We start from the raw sequence: 19,061 nt of genomic DNA, 5'->3' as shown, positions 1-19,061 counted from the left end.
ATTTATCAAGCCCCTTTTACGTGGCAGGAACCACATTAGATCCTGGAGATAGAACAATAACCAAAATAGACATTATTTCTACACTCATGCAGACGAAGAAGCACCAGACATTTACATTGACTAAAGCTATTTGAAGGAAGCTCACAGGCTATCTTATAGGCTCCCACAGTATTTTGTATTTCCTGAACATAGCCCTGGTGTTGGTGTGACTCTGTGAGTGTACCAAAACTAATATACTCCTCATCTCTGATTATTTTCATTTCCATTCCAGTTACTACACACTCCACATAAACCATGAAATTTTCTACCTCTAAAGCCTCTTAATTTCCAAAAATATCCATTTAAATAATCTACTCTTAAATCACAATTAATATTTTCACCTCTTTATTCAACTAATTGTATCAGGATTTTGCTTCAATACTATTGTGATTTCCAGTCTATTTATCTTCATACTTATTTCCCACCTGTCAGACATCTCCTGCCTGCACTTCCCTCCTTATACTCTTAGTCTCGTCTCTACAGTTCATGAAGTGTCCCACTGTTTATATCCCACATTCACTTCCCTTTGTTTGGCAAAATTGCACACTAGGATGAATCCAACTACATCATTTCTTTATGCCTTTAGGTGAGAGCTAGAGCACTGCAAGAGAAATCCAAAATAGGGTAAATGGGTTTTGCTACAAATTTATAATCATTAAACTCAAATGTGTTCCAGGTATAACAGAAACCTGATCTCATTTTCCAAGTCAGCTTATTCTTTAACTATACTAATTGATTCTTTTTCCACTGTCCTTGAATATCTGACCTTTCTTCACCCTTGTACCCCCAACCCTCAGTGGAAAACTTTCAAAAAGGAAATAAAAGGCACATTGTGGTGCTGCACAATTTCTATCCCTATATTTCCAAGTGTAATTCTAGCTACACCTATTCTATCTTCCATCTCCTTTTAGTTGAGGAAGTGCCTTGCTCTGTTCCTATGAAAGACTAATACCTCTATATACACATGGATCACATACTCACTCTAGGCCCTCATCTCTTCATTTACAATCTAGCTTTTCTGTTTCTTTACTCTGCCCTCATTATTACACTTTTCCTTCAGCATTAACATTTGGTTTTAATTTGGGGACAATATTTTCCCCACAGTTAAAATAAACTAAACAAACCCTTCTTGAACCATGAGTCATTTTTAACCCTTGTTTTTCTACCCTACATTTTTTGCATATATTTATAACTCAGTCACTTTTCCCAAAATTAGTTCTTGCTAAAATTAATGGTTCCTTTCATGTTGTTAATTCCTATGAGTAATATTTTAGTTTTTCTTAAGCTTTACCAACTTTGACCCAATTAACTATTACCTCTCTCTTGAAATGCTTTTTTTTATTGCATTAGTATTGCTTGTTTTTGGTTTTACTCTTATCTCCATGTCAACTATTAATCCATATATTTTGGGGCTATTTCTCTTCTATCTGATTATAGAATAATAGATGCCTCGACTTATTTCTCACTCTATCTCTAGGTGATCTTATTCTCTCCTGATAGGTTAAAATAATGATAGCTGTTAGAGCACATAAAACTCTGATTTTAATGGCTTAACTCAGTGAAAGATAATATCTTTCTCACATTGCAGTCTAGTATAGATGCATTACTCATCAGGGGGTCTTCTATACATTCATTTGGGGATCCTGGACCCTTCTGTCTCATGGATCTTTTGTCTTACAGAAAACAAGAGATTTTTCTATTCCATTGGCAGATGAAAAACAAGACCATGTAAAAACTCAACAGTTTGTTAATCATTTTCATTTCAGAAGCACACATCATTTTCATGTATATTTCTTTAGGGGACCTAGTCACTTCCCATCTCAATATAATGTAGATATTGGCATGGCTGCTTTCCCCAATAAACACTCTACACTATGGCTGAGACCTACAAGTCTTTGATGTCCTGATGCTTGTCCTGACACATCTTCCATAGCAGATTATAAATTTGTGTCTCTATGCTGAAACTTCCTCTGCCTTACAAAAGCCTAGTTACCTGTTCACCTGGATATTTCATAAGTATCTCACACTGAGCTTCTGATCTTATTCCTTTTAACTTTCTCTATTCTTTTACTCCTCATTTAAATATATGGATCCAACTTCTACCTACCTGCTTACCCCAAAAGACTGAGAGACTTCTTTGAGACTGCTCTCCTCCTTAGCCCCTAACTCCCATTATACTGTCCTCATATATACATATATATCTTCAAGTGATCTACCTCTAACTGTATCTATTAATACCATCCTAGGTCACTTCTCACTGATTGTTATAATAGCCTTATACTTGATTTCTACATTCATTTTTCATCCCTATTCTCTTTAAACTAAGATTTTAATAAAATTATGGAGACCTGCTTTCAATTTTGACAGAGGAACTAGAACCAGACTTGCTGTCTTGCCATACATAAATACTAGTTAAAATGTAGAAACCAATTGTTTTAAGCTATTGAACAATACATAACAGAAGATTGTGGACCCTGAGATAAGGGCAACAAACAAGGTGAGCCCTATGATTATCCTGGTTTATGTCTAGAAACATATTCTGCACTACAGTGTAGGAGAGGAAGTACCCAAGCAAAACAGGGTGATCTTAATGAGCTGAAGGGACCAAGAAGAATTTTGGGAGGCTGAGTGGCTAGAATCTGGTAGGAAAAGTACAGGAGAAAGGGGAACTCTTAAGAGATTGAGCACCAGAAAGCTGCATAAAAGATTTACTTGAATCTGTGGATGAAAATCAATAGGCTGAGCAAAAATAGTAAGAGACCTATAAGCTGAAAAATTCCCAGAGCTCACTCATGGCTGGAAAATATTCAAGTTCTAATGAATAGAGCTGAGATACATTCAATATTTGCAGTGTTGAGTACAGTTTCCAAAAGTGATATTTTACTAGTGAGATAAACCTATCCCCAGTATAAAAGCTACTCTTGACCTACTCTGACAAAGCTAAAACAAACCTCATTAATGAAAAGTACAATTTGGAATGTGACTGTATGACAAGGCTACCAAACTATCTGAGGCATCTGAAAGGCTTCCCTGGGGGCATTATTTAAGTAAGCTGAAGGTTAAATATTGGGTGAGAGTTAGCAAACTGAAGAGGTGGGAAGACAATTGGGTATTCAATACATGCAAAGGCAGAGGCAAAGAGGACTTTGGTAAATTTAAAAACTGAAAGAACAGTGTATCTAGAGCAAGATGATCTATGATGACATAGGGAGACTGGCAATGGCCATAGAATTTAAGGTCTCAGACATCATATTATGAATTACTATTTTTTGACAAGTTTAAAACATATATTTAATATACAATTTGTAAAATGCTTAATATGCTGACTCAGGAGCCCGCAGTGTGGGGTGCAGTTGGCAGCTGCCTCCTAGACCAGCAGAGCAGGACTGAGGGGTGCAGCCCTCCGTACCATTCCCTTCTGTTCAGACACCCAAGGGGACTGTGTGCACCCTTGGGATCACATGGCCAGGAAACAGGACCATGGATTCTCTGCTTACCAGGGACACTGGGGTAGCCCTACTGGACCATTCCTGAGCAGAGCATCCCCAGATGGGGCAGAGCAGGGTATGGCTGGGCTGGACAGGGTGCAGGGGTAAAGCAGTGGGCCCTGGAAGGGGTTGATGGTAGCAGATAGAATGTTACTTCTTGCCTGCAGGTGTGGAGTACCCTGATAGAGTGGGCTGAGAAGGGTTGGTTACCAGGCCCGGACTCCCAGCTACTTTGGTTATAGTCTGAAAAGAGAATAACAGCTCATGGGAAGCAGTTAGCTAGAAGGTCTGAGGCCTGGTTCATGGGGTCAGGAAAGAGCTGGGGGTAGGGGACAGAACCATAAAGGCAGATAAAGGAGCAGTGTCATCAAGTTTCTGCCCAGTCTCCTCCTGGGGTTTCCCAAATCAAAGCCTGTAGCTTACTTAAAAAAAATTTTTTTTAAAGCACTTAAGGAAAGTTACAGGCAAATACCAAAATAACAACAATAATACACACACAAAATCCAGACTGTTCTCCCATCTCCACTCCTGTAACACAATAGTTTCCTGTTTTCATTTCTTTAAAAATAAAAATTTGCATGCCACCTCTTCATCTGGGAAGCCAAGGATATGCCTGCTAGTGGGTGGTGACAGTTACATAGCGGGCAGAGCCGATCTTTGGCTAAAGGGAGGTGGGAGCACACGTCCCTCCTTCATCCTCAATCACAGATACCCATCAGCCAGTCTTCTCTCTGGCTCCACTAGGGGAAGGTGAGGGAGGGCCAAGAACACATTGTCCCAGTGTCTGGGCAATCAGCACTTCTGGCCTTTCCACCTGGCCTACCTCTGTACCTTTCTCCAATGAAAAGGACAGTCTCACTTTGGGCCAGAAACCACTATTATATGAGGGATGGACACTATACATTTAGAATGAGGAAACCTGGTCAGGACAGTGGAACTATCAAAACAGCAGCCAATCTTCTCCCTTGCCCACTTCTGGGGGTAATTCCCTCAGTCTCTGGGTAAAACTCAACACCCTGTAGGTTCATATTGACTAAAGCTCTGCTGAAGCACCACTCATAGATGATTTCCTGGCAGCACACAATTACAAGACTGCACTACGGACTGCTTGCTGATTCAACTCGCAGCTGACCTTTCTTTCTAAGGGTAAGATGTTGAGGGACATGGCTTGCTGAGCCTGGCCTACATTCCCACAGGGCAAGGCCAAGAGCCAGGTAAACCAAAGGTGGAGTGAGCTTCCAAAACCTAGTTTGTCACCTTGGCAAAGGCAGCACTATAAGCTGCCTTAATTACAAAAACATCATTCCAGCCACTCCAAACTCATTTACTGAGTGGGGAGGCTGTCTGGCTGGATCCCCACTGAATGAGGCACAGTGGAACAGAAAAGAACAATGAAAGCCTGAGAGGAACGGGATTGCATACATACATACTGCTGCTCTGAGCAGCTGCCCTCTTGGATTGTTCCACCTCAAGTAGCCAAAGTAAATCTCTAGGCTCCTGGGACAGAGGGGAAACTGCCTTCATCCCAGGCCCTTGCTCTGGAAAGGGTGAAGAGTAGCCGAGGTCTATGGGGAATCATTCTGTCATCACCAATCTGTGCAATGCACAGTTTGTCTTTTCCTGTACCTATTCAGAATGGTCTGTTCCCAAGGTAGTGATTTCACAAAGGAAATGTACCAGCTATAGTTACTAAGCTGATGCCATCAACAGAGACGGCACTCCACAGACACATTTTGACCACACTAGGCTAGTGGCTGAGTCCTGGAGCCAGACTCTCTCCTGGATTTCCTTTTGCTAACAGCTGCATAGTGAGCAAGTCTTACACCTCTTACTTCTAATCTCAGGGAGTGCCATCTCACTCCCAGCTCTCTTCTAGAAGTAGCAAGCCCTTCCCTGAGGGGAATGGGAAGGGAAAGTCTGTTCATTTTTTCTGTCTGCCAAAATAGTAGAGGTGGGGCCGGCACTCTCTACAGGTTCTCTGAGCCTATAGAACTAACCCAGTTTATGATGCCCTGGGACTAAGGTGAGGGGAGGGAGGTATACAAAGGGGGTGTTCATCTGTCCTGGGGGCTACAGAGCCCTGTCCCGTTTCTGGGTAACACTAGGAATACAGAAGCTAAGCTCACCCAAAACCCACTGGTTAATGTTTCTAGTAAATTTCCCAAAAGGCATTTTTAAGTAGACTACCAAACTACCCTTTCTTAATTAGAGATTCATTAACGTGCTAAAACCCCTCCCATATACTTTTTCTTGCAAATCAGATATTTGTATAAACAAAAATAGGCAGAAAAAAAAAGAAAGGATAATTCCCAAACATAACTTGCTTTTAAGTGATGAAGACATGCACTCAGGGGTGGGTACATGGGAGTTCTCATTTGTTTTGAAATCCCAAGTTAATGAGCATGATAAACTGTTATTGCTGGCACTGGCTTTACCCCAAGTGGCCAAGTGGCACTGTCTGACTCTCTACTCTTAAGTCCCCTAACCCCAACCCTTTTTCTTTCTATTGACTTGGAACAGCCCTTGTAGACGTGCCAATCACAGTGGGAAGAGGGGGAAAGATGGAGGTCACAGTGCATAGGGTTGAAGGTTACAGTGGGTGGAGCAAAGGATATCACAGTGCAAGTAAATCAGGTCCTTCCCTGTGCTCAAGTTCACCTGTCTGCCACCGGAGTGCAACCCATGGTGGATGACCTCAGAGGTGATGATGGTGGCAGCACTGTCATCCTTTCTTGTTCACATTTTTCAGGCGCTGTTTGAAGCCTTATGAGGTGACCCATCAGGACCCAAAGAATGTCTGATCACATCACTGGGCTGCCTGCTTGTCTTCCAATTGGGAGATCCTGGTTGGCCTGTTGAGGATGGGTTTCTCTTGCTCTTCCTGGGACTGGTGCTGCCTAGGATTATGTTATAGGCTTCACCGTACTCTACCTCCCTCTGTGCTAGGGACTTGACAGGAAGGGCTAGCCTGCTGGTGGAGTTGGGGCTGCTGACCGCTCTGTTGCTGGTGGGCCTCTAGAGGGTATAGATCTTTTGGAGGATGGGGAGGTAGGAAGGCTATCATCCTGAATCACAATGGGCACTTTGGGAGGAGATTTAAATTTGCTGCTCTCATTTTGTGTGATCTTCAGTGTTTTTTTCTAACTGTGTACCTATTTCCCATTGTCTGCCACCTCCTCCCAGCTCTCAGTGACCTCCTTATCTTCCATTTTACTGGAAGCTTTCCCCTGAATTATCATTTCATACTGGGTCTAGTTGCTTCTCTCATTCTTTGGATGCTGGTGACTTTGGACAACTCTCAGGAATGATGAATGAGAAAAAAGAAGAGGCAGGAAAAAAGGAATATGGAAGAAAGAAAGAAGAGAACAAACACCGAGGCTGTTGGAGCAGTTGTGACATGGAGAAGATACTAAGGAGGAAAAAATAAGTTTTCGCTATGTTCTATAACTTATAAATAGTAACAATTATGAGAACATTAATTATGACTTAAATGTAAAAAAATGAAAATTTTTACACAAATCGTGATCTCTGTTAATTTACCCATATAAACTAAAATTTAAAAATAAAGATAGTAGAAGGTCATTAAGTAGAAATTGCATGTTGGTAGTGTCATTAGTGAGTACCAAAAAGGAGATTATAGGTTTTTCTCCAAAGTTATTTCTCTAACAGAAAAAAAAATTATAGTTTGTCAATGTCACAGAACAACTAGAACTGGGACTTATGCTTTACAATGCACATAGCCAATTTTATGTTCACTACTTCTAGCACATTTCTTACCATTATATTTTCTCCAAATGTAAAATTGAGCAGTGTAGGCAGTGGTGGCAAAGAAATAATTATGTCAGCTTTGGATTTCTGAGCTTGATATGTATTAAAGGGACTTGAACAAGTGGAAAAGCAATGTTTTTGGATAGATAAAAACATTAGTGTAAAGATATCTTATTTCCCCCAGATTATCATAAATAATTATAAGTTAATAAAGAGTTATTGTTGAAACTAGACAAGCTCAATTCTAACATTCACATGAAGGAAATAGATGTTTAGGAATAACAAAAAAGTTTGAAGAGGGAGAATAATAAAAAGAATTAGACCTATAGTTATTAAATGTATTTTGAAGCTACAGAAATAAATTTTAAAAAATTAAAAATTTTTGTATTTGTATAAGATGAGACAGAACAATGGAACAGAATTAGAAATTCAGAAATACATATGAGAATCCATAATGAAGATAGCATTTCTAATAAGTAGGTATCTGGTTTAAGAAATTTAATTCTCAGTGATTAATATTTATAGTCAAAAACTGATATCATAAAAATATTATAATAAACAATAATTATCTTTTACCTTGGAAATTAAGATCCAGAAGCCTAAAATCTATCCAACAAAGCTAAGTACATTTAATATTAATATTGCTAATTAATTTTTATAATTAAAATACTCAAACAAACAAAATGGGAGAAAAACTTACAACTGATGTAAAACTCTAAGAGCTGTTTAAAAAATATATACAAAGCTCATTTAAATCAATAAGAAAAAAACTAGGAACTCAAGAGACTATTGGACAAAGGCAATAAACTGGTTTAGCCCAACCTCTAAAACCCACACAGCCACGTAGACCAGAGTTGTGGGCCAGAACCCAAGGGAAAAAGTTTCAACAGAATCATATCTTTCCTGAAATCAAGCCAGGAAAGGGTAAGGAGATGCCGCTGGACATTCATTTAGCATATTATTATTTACCTTTGACAAAGGAGTTTAGGTACTATGATGGCGAGTGGAGGTTGGATTCCAATGTGCTGGTGAGTGTAAGTGAAGAGAGGAACGTAGACCACTGTCAATGATTTTAGAAATTTGGAAGGATGGAGAGAAATTATAGGAGAACAAAGGGAGGAATTGTTAATACAAGTTTTTTGGTTTTGGTTATTAGGACAAGAACAATGAAACATATTTGCAGACTGAAAGACTCCCTGGAGCAAAAGAAGCTGGATATTTTAAAAAACAATGGATAATTAATGAAGCAAGAAGCTGGAGGAGAGAAATAGGAAAATCTTTTCATCTTGCGTGAAGATGAAGATGGAGTAATTTTAAAGCTCTAATTTAATAAGCACATTCATGGTTTAACATAAAGAGATAGAGCTAATTAGGTGCTCCTGCTATGTTACCATAGCACCCTCTACCTCATCCATTCCCCTCTTTCCTTTTTATTACTGTGACTATTTACAAGCTTATCTCTTCAGCCTCCTGCATCCCCCTATTGAGGGGAGAACTTCACTACATGAGAAATGAATGAGAATTTTTAATGTAGTTCAAGCCCTTAGTAAGTAGTTGCCCAATTTATGAAGCTAGGTTTTATGAGTGATATGAAGCCTTAAAGGCGGTGGGAGGAGTCAACCAAAACAATGCAGCTTCAGAAAGTAGAACCCATGTAAGATAAAAAAAAAATCTAAAAACCATGCTCCCCCTCCCTCCCCAAAAAAGAATTTCAATAATAAAATATGAGAAAAGGAAGGTGAGAAAAAAAATTGACATTACTGAAGATAAAGTCTTCAACTGCAGAAAGTTAATGGACTCAAATGGTCGATTCTTCAGGAAATATCTTCCAAATTATTAAAAATATTGCCCTTCATCCCAGCAAGGGGATTCTTCCCCTTCTTCAGTGGAAGATATATAAAGTTAATTGCTACAACTCTACACACATGGTTTTATAACATCGAAATCAGTTTAAAGAAATATTGTTACAGGGTACAGCCAAGTCCCCCCTCCCCAACAGGGATTTGTAATGGGGTCCAGAACTCAGGGTGTCCAGGAACTATTAGAAGTGTAGAATGTTCTCACCCCCACAGTCTGGACTGGGAGATGGGACACATGGAAGAGGGCTATTGAGAGTTATTTTGCATATCAGTTGTTTTGCAAATAATCACAAAATTGGTTATTTAACATATCTATAACTTTTGGTTAGTTTCATAGATATGTTAAGTAGCTCTGGCCAAGCTTTTAGCCAGGGAGATGGGTGTGATTTCAATCCATGATGTAACTTAGAGACAACTGTCCCTGGTTATAGAGCCTGTGTGAGATGGTTGGCTCCACACCACAGGGCCATGTCTGCCCAGACTTATGGCAGCCCAGTATAGCTGGAAAAACATGAGAAGGCTGGCAGGTGTAGCTGATTGTGGGAGGAGTCGGAAACAGGGATGAGGAGGAAGATAGGTGCCAGGACTTAAACCCAGCCATGGCAGTCATGCTGGTTGGAATCACATGGTTTTGATGGGGTGTGGAACCACACAGTTTTGTGTGGAGCTATGCAGTTTTGGGGGAACCATGTGGTTTTGGGGATCTCTTTGCCATGTGGCTCGGGAAGCAGGAAAGCAAGATGTAGCAGTGATGCAGGGCTCTCTCTTACCAGTTTGTGATAGGGAACTCCAGAGTTGGAAAATTTTAGTTTAAATAATAGCTAATAAGCTTAGTAATCAATGCATGTAAGAGCTATTGTTCGAGGAACTGAATGTATGACCCACCCTGACTCTAGGATACCAGAAGCAGTTCTGCCTTTGTGCCTCAGGAGGACTGAAAGCAACTCAAGATGTTTTCTGAGCCATTGTGCTCCAGAGTGAGATGACCATCACCCAGGACACAGCTAAAGACCACTACCCAGGATGAGAATACTGCAGTTTTTTAAAATCCAATTAACTTTTCCCTGAATTCCAAGCTTTTTACCTACCTTTTGTTTTGTTCTTCTTATAAAAAGGGCCATTTAAAAATGGAACTTAAGATGGTCTGTTAGAGTATAAATCTGCTGTCTTCTCAGATCACCAGCCATCTGAATGAAGCACTTGTGAAAAATCAATCCCTCTCTCTGCTTATGGAGTTCAGTATGTGACAGACAGCACAAATGCTGGGGATTTTTTGTTTCTGTTTTTATTTGGAAGAATGCAGGAGAGATGTTACATGAAGGAACGGGCTGAAAGGATTCTTCCTGGCAGGCCATGAGAATGTGCTACAAAGGTTTAAATTAAGAACTGGATATCCCAAGAAGGAACACACCAAGGCACATCATAATTATATTAGCCAAGATTAAAATAAAGGAGAGAATCCTGGAAGCAGCAAAAGATAAGGGGACAGTCACCTACAAAGGAGTTCCCATCAGACTGTCAGCAGATTCCTCAAAAGAGACCTTACAGGCAAGAAGGGGCTGGAAAGAAGTATTCCAACTCATGAAATCCAAAGACCTACAACCAAAATTGCTCTATCCAGCAAAGCTTTCATTTAGAATGGAGGGGCAGATAAAGTGCTTCTCAGATAAGATCAAATTCAAGGAGTTCATCATCACCAAGCCCTTATTATATGAAATGTTAAAGGGACTTACCTAAGAAAAAGAAGATAAAAAAGATGAACAGTGAAAGGACAACAAACTCACAGTTATTAACAACCACACCTAAAACAAAAGCAAACGAAGAGGACAGCTAGATCAGGAGCAGAACCATAGAAATGAAGATCACATGGAGGGTTAGCAACAGGGGAGTGGGAGAACGAGAAGGGGGGAGAAGGTACAGAAAATAAGTAGCATAGATGGTAAGTAGAAAATAGATAGGGGGAGAGCAAGAATAATAGGGGAAATATAGAATCTAAAGAACTTGAGACACGTGGTCATAAAAGGGGGGGAATGGTGAGGGAGGGGTGTGCAGGGTAGAGGGGGAATGAAGGGGGAAATAGAACAACTGTAATGGCATAATCAATTATATATATATATATAACGAACTGGATATTCCAGCAACACAACTGATGGTGCTGGGAACCTCAGGAGATTTGCCTGCTGAGCACAGATTACTGGGAAGAACCAGAGGCTAGCTGAGCCACAGACTTTTATTTTTTTCTTGAGATATGGTACCCCTGACTGGGCAAAGGAAGAAAGGAAGGGCTATGTGTTTGTAGGTGTTTTAAGGGACTTTGGGATTTTAATGAAGACATTAAGTCATTAATCTAAGTCTGTATAACTTTTGAATAAATGGTTCCTTTCCTTTTCACCAAACTCTGGCATTGAGAGCCATACTTACCTGGTGGTAGGCAAGGTGAGCCTAGTACAGGAGGACCCTGGGAGAGCGGGGGCTGCATTTGATAACAGTCTTTTGTCCCCCCACCCTGCCTCAGGTTTGTTCTGTAACATCATGGTTCCCATTTATTCTTTAGTTGTATGACCAATTTTATAGATGGGGAAATAGGCCCAGGACAAGCATGAGAAGTGGCTATTTGATAACTTAGAGTTGCCTATGCTGGTAAATATGTTTTAATTTTTATTGCATTTATTAATTTTTTTCTTGTCTTTGAGTGAAATGAATGGGAACTTGAAGTTGAGCCAAGCAAACCCTTTTTATGTTCTGCTATTATGAATGGGTGAACATGTGTGCAATGTGGATGTGTGTCCATGTGGAAGAAATAGGTATGATTACCACTTGCTACCACAGTTCTCCCACGTCTACCTTGCTTTTTGACATAGGCAGTTGGTCAAAGATAAGCATAGTATATTTAAAAACTCATGATTTTTAAGAACTAGTAGGTCTATTCAACAGTGAATTATATCCACAAAAGGTGACAAGATTCATAACTGAAAAAAGTAATATGATAATGAAACATGAGAAATAATGGGGAAACAAGTAGAAAGCCTGAAAAAGCACTTTAGGACAAAATAGCAGCCTTATTTGAAATAGCAGATTATTTGAAAAAATTATAATTCAGATCAGCTCTCATGGAAGCTCAAAGCATTAGATTCTAAAATGATTGATATGATCCCTGTTTTTATTATTCATTGAAGAAAAATGCTCTATTACAAATAGATGTAATTGAATAGTAAATTATGATGCTTTGCAATGCTTGATTTTTTAACTGATCTTATTTTCCCTTAATATTAATGAGTTCCGAAACCTTGTGCTGTATAAATAAAAATATAATCAATGCTACCTTTTCATATAAACATCATATACTAAGTAATTAATTATTTTAGAAAAATATTAGTAAAATTTAAAAGCTAAAAAAAAATACAGAGATGACCTCCAGAGAGACAGGTGGAAAAAAGAGGAAGAGGATCAGAGACAGAGAAATCAAAACACAGCAACAAACAGATGCTGATACCAATGTGACTTGGGGGTTTAGGAAGCAAGGAGCTTGAGTTTTAGTTGTCACAAGGAGAAAAGAGATAGGACCTGAGATGACGGTGAGCAGAGGAGTGTGAACTAACTTATTCTTTAAAGCCCATAACCTCTGAGAACAAACTTTATTGTCTCTACCTGTATCCAGGAGAAATCTAGTACCTATTAGAGTGATTATTCGTTATTAGGTAAGGAAAATCAGTGACTATTATTAAATAGATCCTTAATTTTCAGGGGGAGAGGACACTACTTTGATTATATAGTCTTCACATTAAGGGTACTTCTCCAAGTAAGGTTGTATTTGTCCTGTGAAGAAACTGATCAAGTCTTTTCTTTCCTACCAACCTCCCTTCTTTCTTCTCTCCCTTCCATTCTTTCTTTCTTTTTAATCCCTTATGTGCTACAAGCTTGAACACAATTCATGATTAAAATCAGGTATGGGGATGGTTTCACACTTAGCAATTTAAGAAACAGTAGTAGTGGTTCCAGTAGAAGTTTAGAAACCAGAAGAAAATTAATATTAAGATTCGGTATAAGACTTATTAAAACCCTAGTGTATGAATATGTCCATAATTAAAGTTTCTCTCTCTCTCTCTCTCACACACACACACACACACACACACACACACACACACACACACCATTACAAGAGAGTGTTATCCAAAAAATAGAAGAAATTTTACCACAGAAGCTAGAAATATCAGAATAATTAAAAATACCTTAAAAATGATATTTAAGTTGATTTAGGGACATTACTGTGACTCTTCCCACCAGGGACCAATCCTCTGCTGGCTGGAGTGACCTCTTATATACCCACTTATGGAGGTACCAGTGCATCAGAAAGTGGGGGTAAGATCTAGAGATGTGGCTGTGAAATTGGGCCAGAAGAAAGCAGAAGTATTTTCTAGAAAACTAGCTAGATTTGTAGATGATTCTGTCGTAGTGCTATCAGAGAACAGTGATGGTCGTGGGATCGGTGAAACAAAATCTGCATGCTCCCTGCTGGTGCTTGCATTGGTTCACAACAGGCAGAAAGCTGACAGTAGGTGGAATACCCACATACTCTCTCGGAAGTGAGGTTGGTTTCTCTGATTAAAAATAAAGGTCACCAATGAATAATAGATGTTTCAATTAAACATCTCTTTCTGGCTGACTAGTTTTACAATACACAGTACCTTTGTAATTTTTTGCACTAGATGATGTTAATGAACCTGGTGTCCTAAAGAATACTGGACCTCTTGTAGCCCTCTCATTATGAGATATTTTTGGAGTATTGTTGTAGTGTTACTATTAGAAATGACTGATAGAGAATGTGTTAGCAGAATATATACATGTAAAAATATTTTCTCACACTTTAAATTTGATGGATGCCAAAGCATCAAAAAATCACATTGTTATATTGGAAATGTCTGCAAAAAAATGTGGTTTATCAGGATTCCTGTCACAACATCAATGTGGCAGTGATGTTTATGCAACAAATAATTTAGGCCATGCAGCAAAGAGTGAAAGAAACTGGTGCTACCAAGCAGCTAAGTCAGTAATGCTTTAGGAGAGATTGTGACATACTATCATATACTCACATTGGAAAGATTATTTTGTTTTAATTTTGGACATTTAAAAATTTCCAGAGATAAAGCTAGCAACAAAGTAATAGTGGCTCCTGAAGAAAAATTTCTAGAGGTCATTCCATATGAATAGAAGAATCCTTCAATACCATTTTCAGTAGTTTTTGAAGTATTATTCTGAATAACTACAAAGGGTGTGATGGTTGTGCTATGGCTACACTTAGCAATGTAAATTGTAAGGTTGATATGTTTAAAATTCACCATGGGAGGAGGGAGGGAAGATGGCCACAGAGTAGGATGGAGCAGATTCCACTTCCCCCATACACATGGGAGAAAATACTGGCCGATGTATGGAGGAACAGCGCAAACAGCCAACAGTTCCCCAGCATTTATGAAAAGAGACCAGAAATTGTAACAGACGCTGAAAAACCAGACGGTAAGGAGACGACTGCAGGACAGTAGGGTCTCAGGGACTGGAGCAAAGACAAGAGCAGCAGCAGCCTTTGCCGGCCTCCAGCACCTGGCGCCCAGTGTGTCTACTGTGCGCTCTTCCAGAGCCCCAGGCCTACTGAAGGGTCCTTGGGAGAGAGCTGGGTCATCAGTTACCTCCCTCCCCAGCCAAGCAAGGTTGGGCAACACTGGGGAGAGACCTGTTGGCTTGAGTTTACAGAGAGGGTGATAAGGACAAGGGGCCGTGATCAACCGTGGACTCTGTGTTCCCTAGCTCTGGAGAATTAAGAGGCGCAGTGCGGGGCTCTGACTCTGGCAGTCACCAGTCTGGCTAGGGGATTAGGCTGTGCTGAGAGGCAGGCTTTCTTAAGGAGAAATTTTTTGGAAAGTAAACTGAAGGATTCTCCTGCGACAACTGCTTTGCCTGATCCCCGCCCAGCCTGGCAGTGATCCAGAGATTGGGAGGAAGCCCTTGAGTTCCCCCAGAGAACTGGGAAGGACTTTGCCAGATCCCACGGGACCCAGGCAGCCTGGCTGGTGCGTGCGCCTGCACCCCAGTCCACCCCTGGGGAAAGTGCTCTGAAAAGGACCTAGATCCCCTTCATGGGGTATTGGGGAGAGGCGCCAGGTTAGCTCTTGGGAGAACACTTGCAGAAAGACCACACGAATTGCCCGTCAGCCTGCTGCAGCCGGAAAAAAACCAGTTTGGTCAGTTTGAAACCAACAAGAGATGTGTGTGTGTGTGTGTGTGTGTGTGTGTGTGTGTGTGTTTTAAGTAATATTTTATCTTTTTTAATTTTATTATTGTTTTATCTTCCAATACTTTTTCCTCTCTTTTCTTCGTTCCTGTTTTATTCCTTCTTCCTTTCTTCCCAAAAACTTATCTCTTTTTCCTCCCTTCTACTGCCTTTCTTTTTCTTTTACCCACAAGTGACACAAACAACTCGGAACTGTGAAAAGACCAGAGTTGGACCAAAAGAAGGGGCATCCCAACAGTAGGAAGAGAGAGATAAATTCCACTTTGCTATAGCAGAGAAGCCACAAGTTGCTGCATATTTGTATTATTATTATTTTTTCATTATTCTCACTTCTTTTATATTTTAATAGTATCCTTGTATTCCTCCTCTTTCTGTATAAGCCTCTTTGTCTTGGCTGGTTATATTTTATCATTTGACAGGTTTCCCCTGTTTTCTCTTCCACAGTGTGTTGCTAATTTTCTATACTTCACACCACTTGTTTTCATTTAGCACACTACCCAAAGCTCTATACCCCCATCCATGTTATCCAGAACAATAGAGTCTGTCATATGATCATTGCTCTAATATTATTATAAATAATAGCTGTTCTATACAACTGTAAATACTTCACAACACATCTTCCATATCTTAGCCCACTTCAGTTTTCTGAACTCTATTACTGTAGTGACTAACTCTATTTTCTCACAAACTACACCTATTTACCTTAACACAGAATCTGATCTCTCACAACCAACCTCACTGCTTTCTAGATCCAATTCACAAGCCTTCCCTCCCCAACAAGAGACTTATCTTTTGTCCATCCTTTCTTAAGAGTGGCAAGTTGGGTTGAAGATTACGGTTAACACTATATATAGCCTAAAGGTCTTCTATCTCTTCTCTACTGGATGTGACTGTAAATATCATAAAATACTCTCCTGCTGTCATAAACCATTTTGCCTTTCATTCCGACTGATCACACACACACACAAAACAGAGTAGGTGGAAGCAGAGAACACCAGGATACCCGAAGGAGACTGCACCACTGAATTTCACAGGTATTCTACCACAGAAGTTTACACCATAAACCCAGGGAGTCAGAACAGATCAATTTAAGAAGCTGAGGCTAACAAGAAGAGTCTCACAAACAATGGGAAGACAAAGAAACAATCCACAAATGAAAGAAAGGAGGAAGCCTCAGAAAAAAAGTTAGATGAAATAGAGGCAAGACAACTATCAGATACTGAATTCAAAGCACTGGTTATCAGGAAGTTCAAAGAGCTCACAATGAGCTACCAGAAACTACAGGGGAGCTACAATGAACTCACTGCAAACTATATCACCATGAAAAAGGAAATAGAAACCATCAGCAAGGGACAAGAGAAAATGAAGAATACAATTTCTGAACTGAAGAACATAGTAGAAGGAATCAAAAGCAGATTCAATGAAGCAGAAGATCAGATCAGTGAGTTGGAGGAAAAAGTAGAAAAAAAACACCCAGAAAGAGCAAGGAAAGGAAAAGAGGCTCAGAAAGAATGAAGAAGGATGAAGAGAAATGCAAGACAACATAAAACGTAATAATATCTGAATAATAGGGATACCAGAAGGAGAAGAAAAAGAACAAGGGATAGAAAACCTATTTGAAAAAGCAATGAGGGAAAAACTTCCCTAATTTGTTAGAGAAAAAGTCACACAAATCCAAGAATCACAGAGAGTCCCATTCAAGAGGAACCCAAAGAGAACCACTTCAAGAAACATCATCATTAAAATGGCAAAATTCCAAGATAAAGAGAGAATCTTAAAGGCAGCAAGAAAGAAAAAGGAAGTAACATACAAGGGAGCCCAAATAAGGTTAGCTACTGGCTTCTCAATGGAAATGCTCCAAGCAAGAAGAGAATGGCAAGAAATGTTCCTAGTAATGAGAACTAGAGGCCTGCAACCAAGGCTAGTTTACTCAGCAAGGCTCTCAATCAAGGTAGAAGGCCAAATAAAAAGCTTCCAAGACAAAAGAAGTCTAAAAGAATATGCCTCCACCAAACCAGCTCTGCAAGAGATGCTAAAGGACTGCTTAAGGAAAGGAAGGAAAAGAGAAAGATAGAGAGGAACACAGGTACAAAAATGACAATGAATAAGTACCTATCAATAATAACATTAAATGTAAATGGCTTAAATGCTTTAATCAAAAGACAGAATAGCTAAATGGACAAGAAAGCATTACCCACACATATGCTGCCTACAAGAGACCCACTTCAGGACAAAAGATACACACACAATCTAAAAGTGAAGGGCTAGAAACAAATTTTCCAAGCAAACGAATAAGAAAATAAAAGCCCGGGTAGCGATACTCATATCACACAAAATAGAATTTAAAAAAAGGGCCATAAAGAAGGACCCAGAAGGTCACCTCATAATACTCAAGGGAAGAATACACCAAGAAGACATTAACATTGTAAATATATATGCACCCAACATAGGAGCACCCAAATATATAAAGAAAATCTTAGAGGACTTCAAGAAAGATATTGACAGCAACACAATTACAGTAGGAATTTAAACACTCCACTGTCAAAAATGGCAGATATTCTAAACAAAATATCAGTAGAGATATTGTGGCATTGAACAACACCCTACATGAAATGGACTTAACTGATATATATAGAGCCCTTCATCCCAAAGAAGCTAAATACACATTCTTTTCAAATGCACATGGAACATTTTCAAAGATAGACCACATGATAGGACACAAAACAAGCCTTAACAAATTCAAGAGTATTGAAATCATACCAAGCATTTTCTCTGACCACAAGGGACTGAAATTGGAAACCAACCCCAAAGGAAAAAACCCAAAGCACCCAAAATGATGGAAGGGTCCCAAACTCCTTTTATGAATCCAGCATCATCCTAATTCCAAAACCAGATAAAGACACAACAAAGAACGAAAACTTCAGGCCAATATTGCTGATGAACATAAAGCCTAAAATACTCAACAAAATATTGGCAAACTTCATCCAACACTACATTAAAAAGATCATATACCATGACCAAGTGGAATTCATTCCAGGGATGCAAGGATGGTTCAACATTCACAAATCAGTAAATGTAATACATCACATAAACAAAAGCAAAGACAAAAATCACATGATCATATCAACATATGTGAAAAAAGCTTTTGATAAGGTACAACACCCATTTATGATAAAAACACTCAGCAAAGTGGGAATAGAGGGAGCATTCCTCAATATAATAAATGCCATGCATGAGAGACCCACAGCCAACATCATACTCAATGGGCAAAAACTAAAATCTTTTTCACTAAAATCAGGAACAAGACAAGGTTGTACACTTTCACTACTTCTATTTAATATAGTATGGGAAGTTTTGGCCATAGTGATTAGACAAGAAAAGGAAATAAAAGGCATCCATATCAGAAAGGAAGAAACAAAACTGTCACTATTTGCAGATGACATGATAGTGCACATGGAAAATCCTGTAGACTCTACCCAAAAACTGCTTGACCTAATAAAGGAAATTGGCAAAACATCAGAATACAAAGTCAATATCCAGAAATCTAAGGAATTCTTGTACACCAACAATGAAACAGCAGAAGCAGAAATCAAGAAAAAAATCCCATTTGATACAGAAAAAAGA

At 39.3% G+C, this 19,061-nt stretch overlaps 1 pseudogene; it reads right to left on the bottom strand.

The window, feature by feature from the left end:
• Positions 1 to 6,249: 6,249 nt before the first annotated feature.
• LOC119041003 (SUZ domain-containing protein 1-like) lies at positions 6,250 to 6,736 on the bottom strand (annotated as a pseudogene).
• Between the last annotated feature and the right edge of the window lie 12,325 nt (positions 6,737 to 19,061).

Source organism: Artibeus jamaicensis, unplaced genomic scaffold, assembly GCF_021234435.1.
Source record: "Artibeus jamaicensis isolate MK-2021 breed Jamaican fruit bat unplaced genomic scaffold, CSHL_Jam_final contig_540, whole genome shotgun sequence".
NCBI lineage: Eukaryota > Metazoa > Chordata > Mammalia > Chiroptera > Phyllostomidae > Artibeus > Artibeus jamaicensis.
Note: the sequence above shows the minus strand (reverse complement) of the source record. Positions and strands in the feature narration are given on the sequence as shown.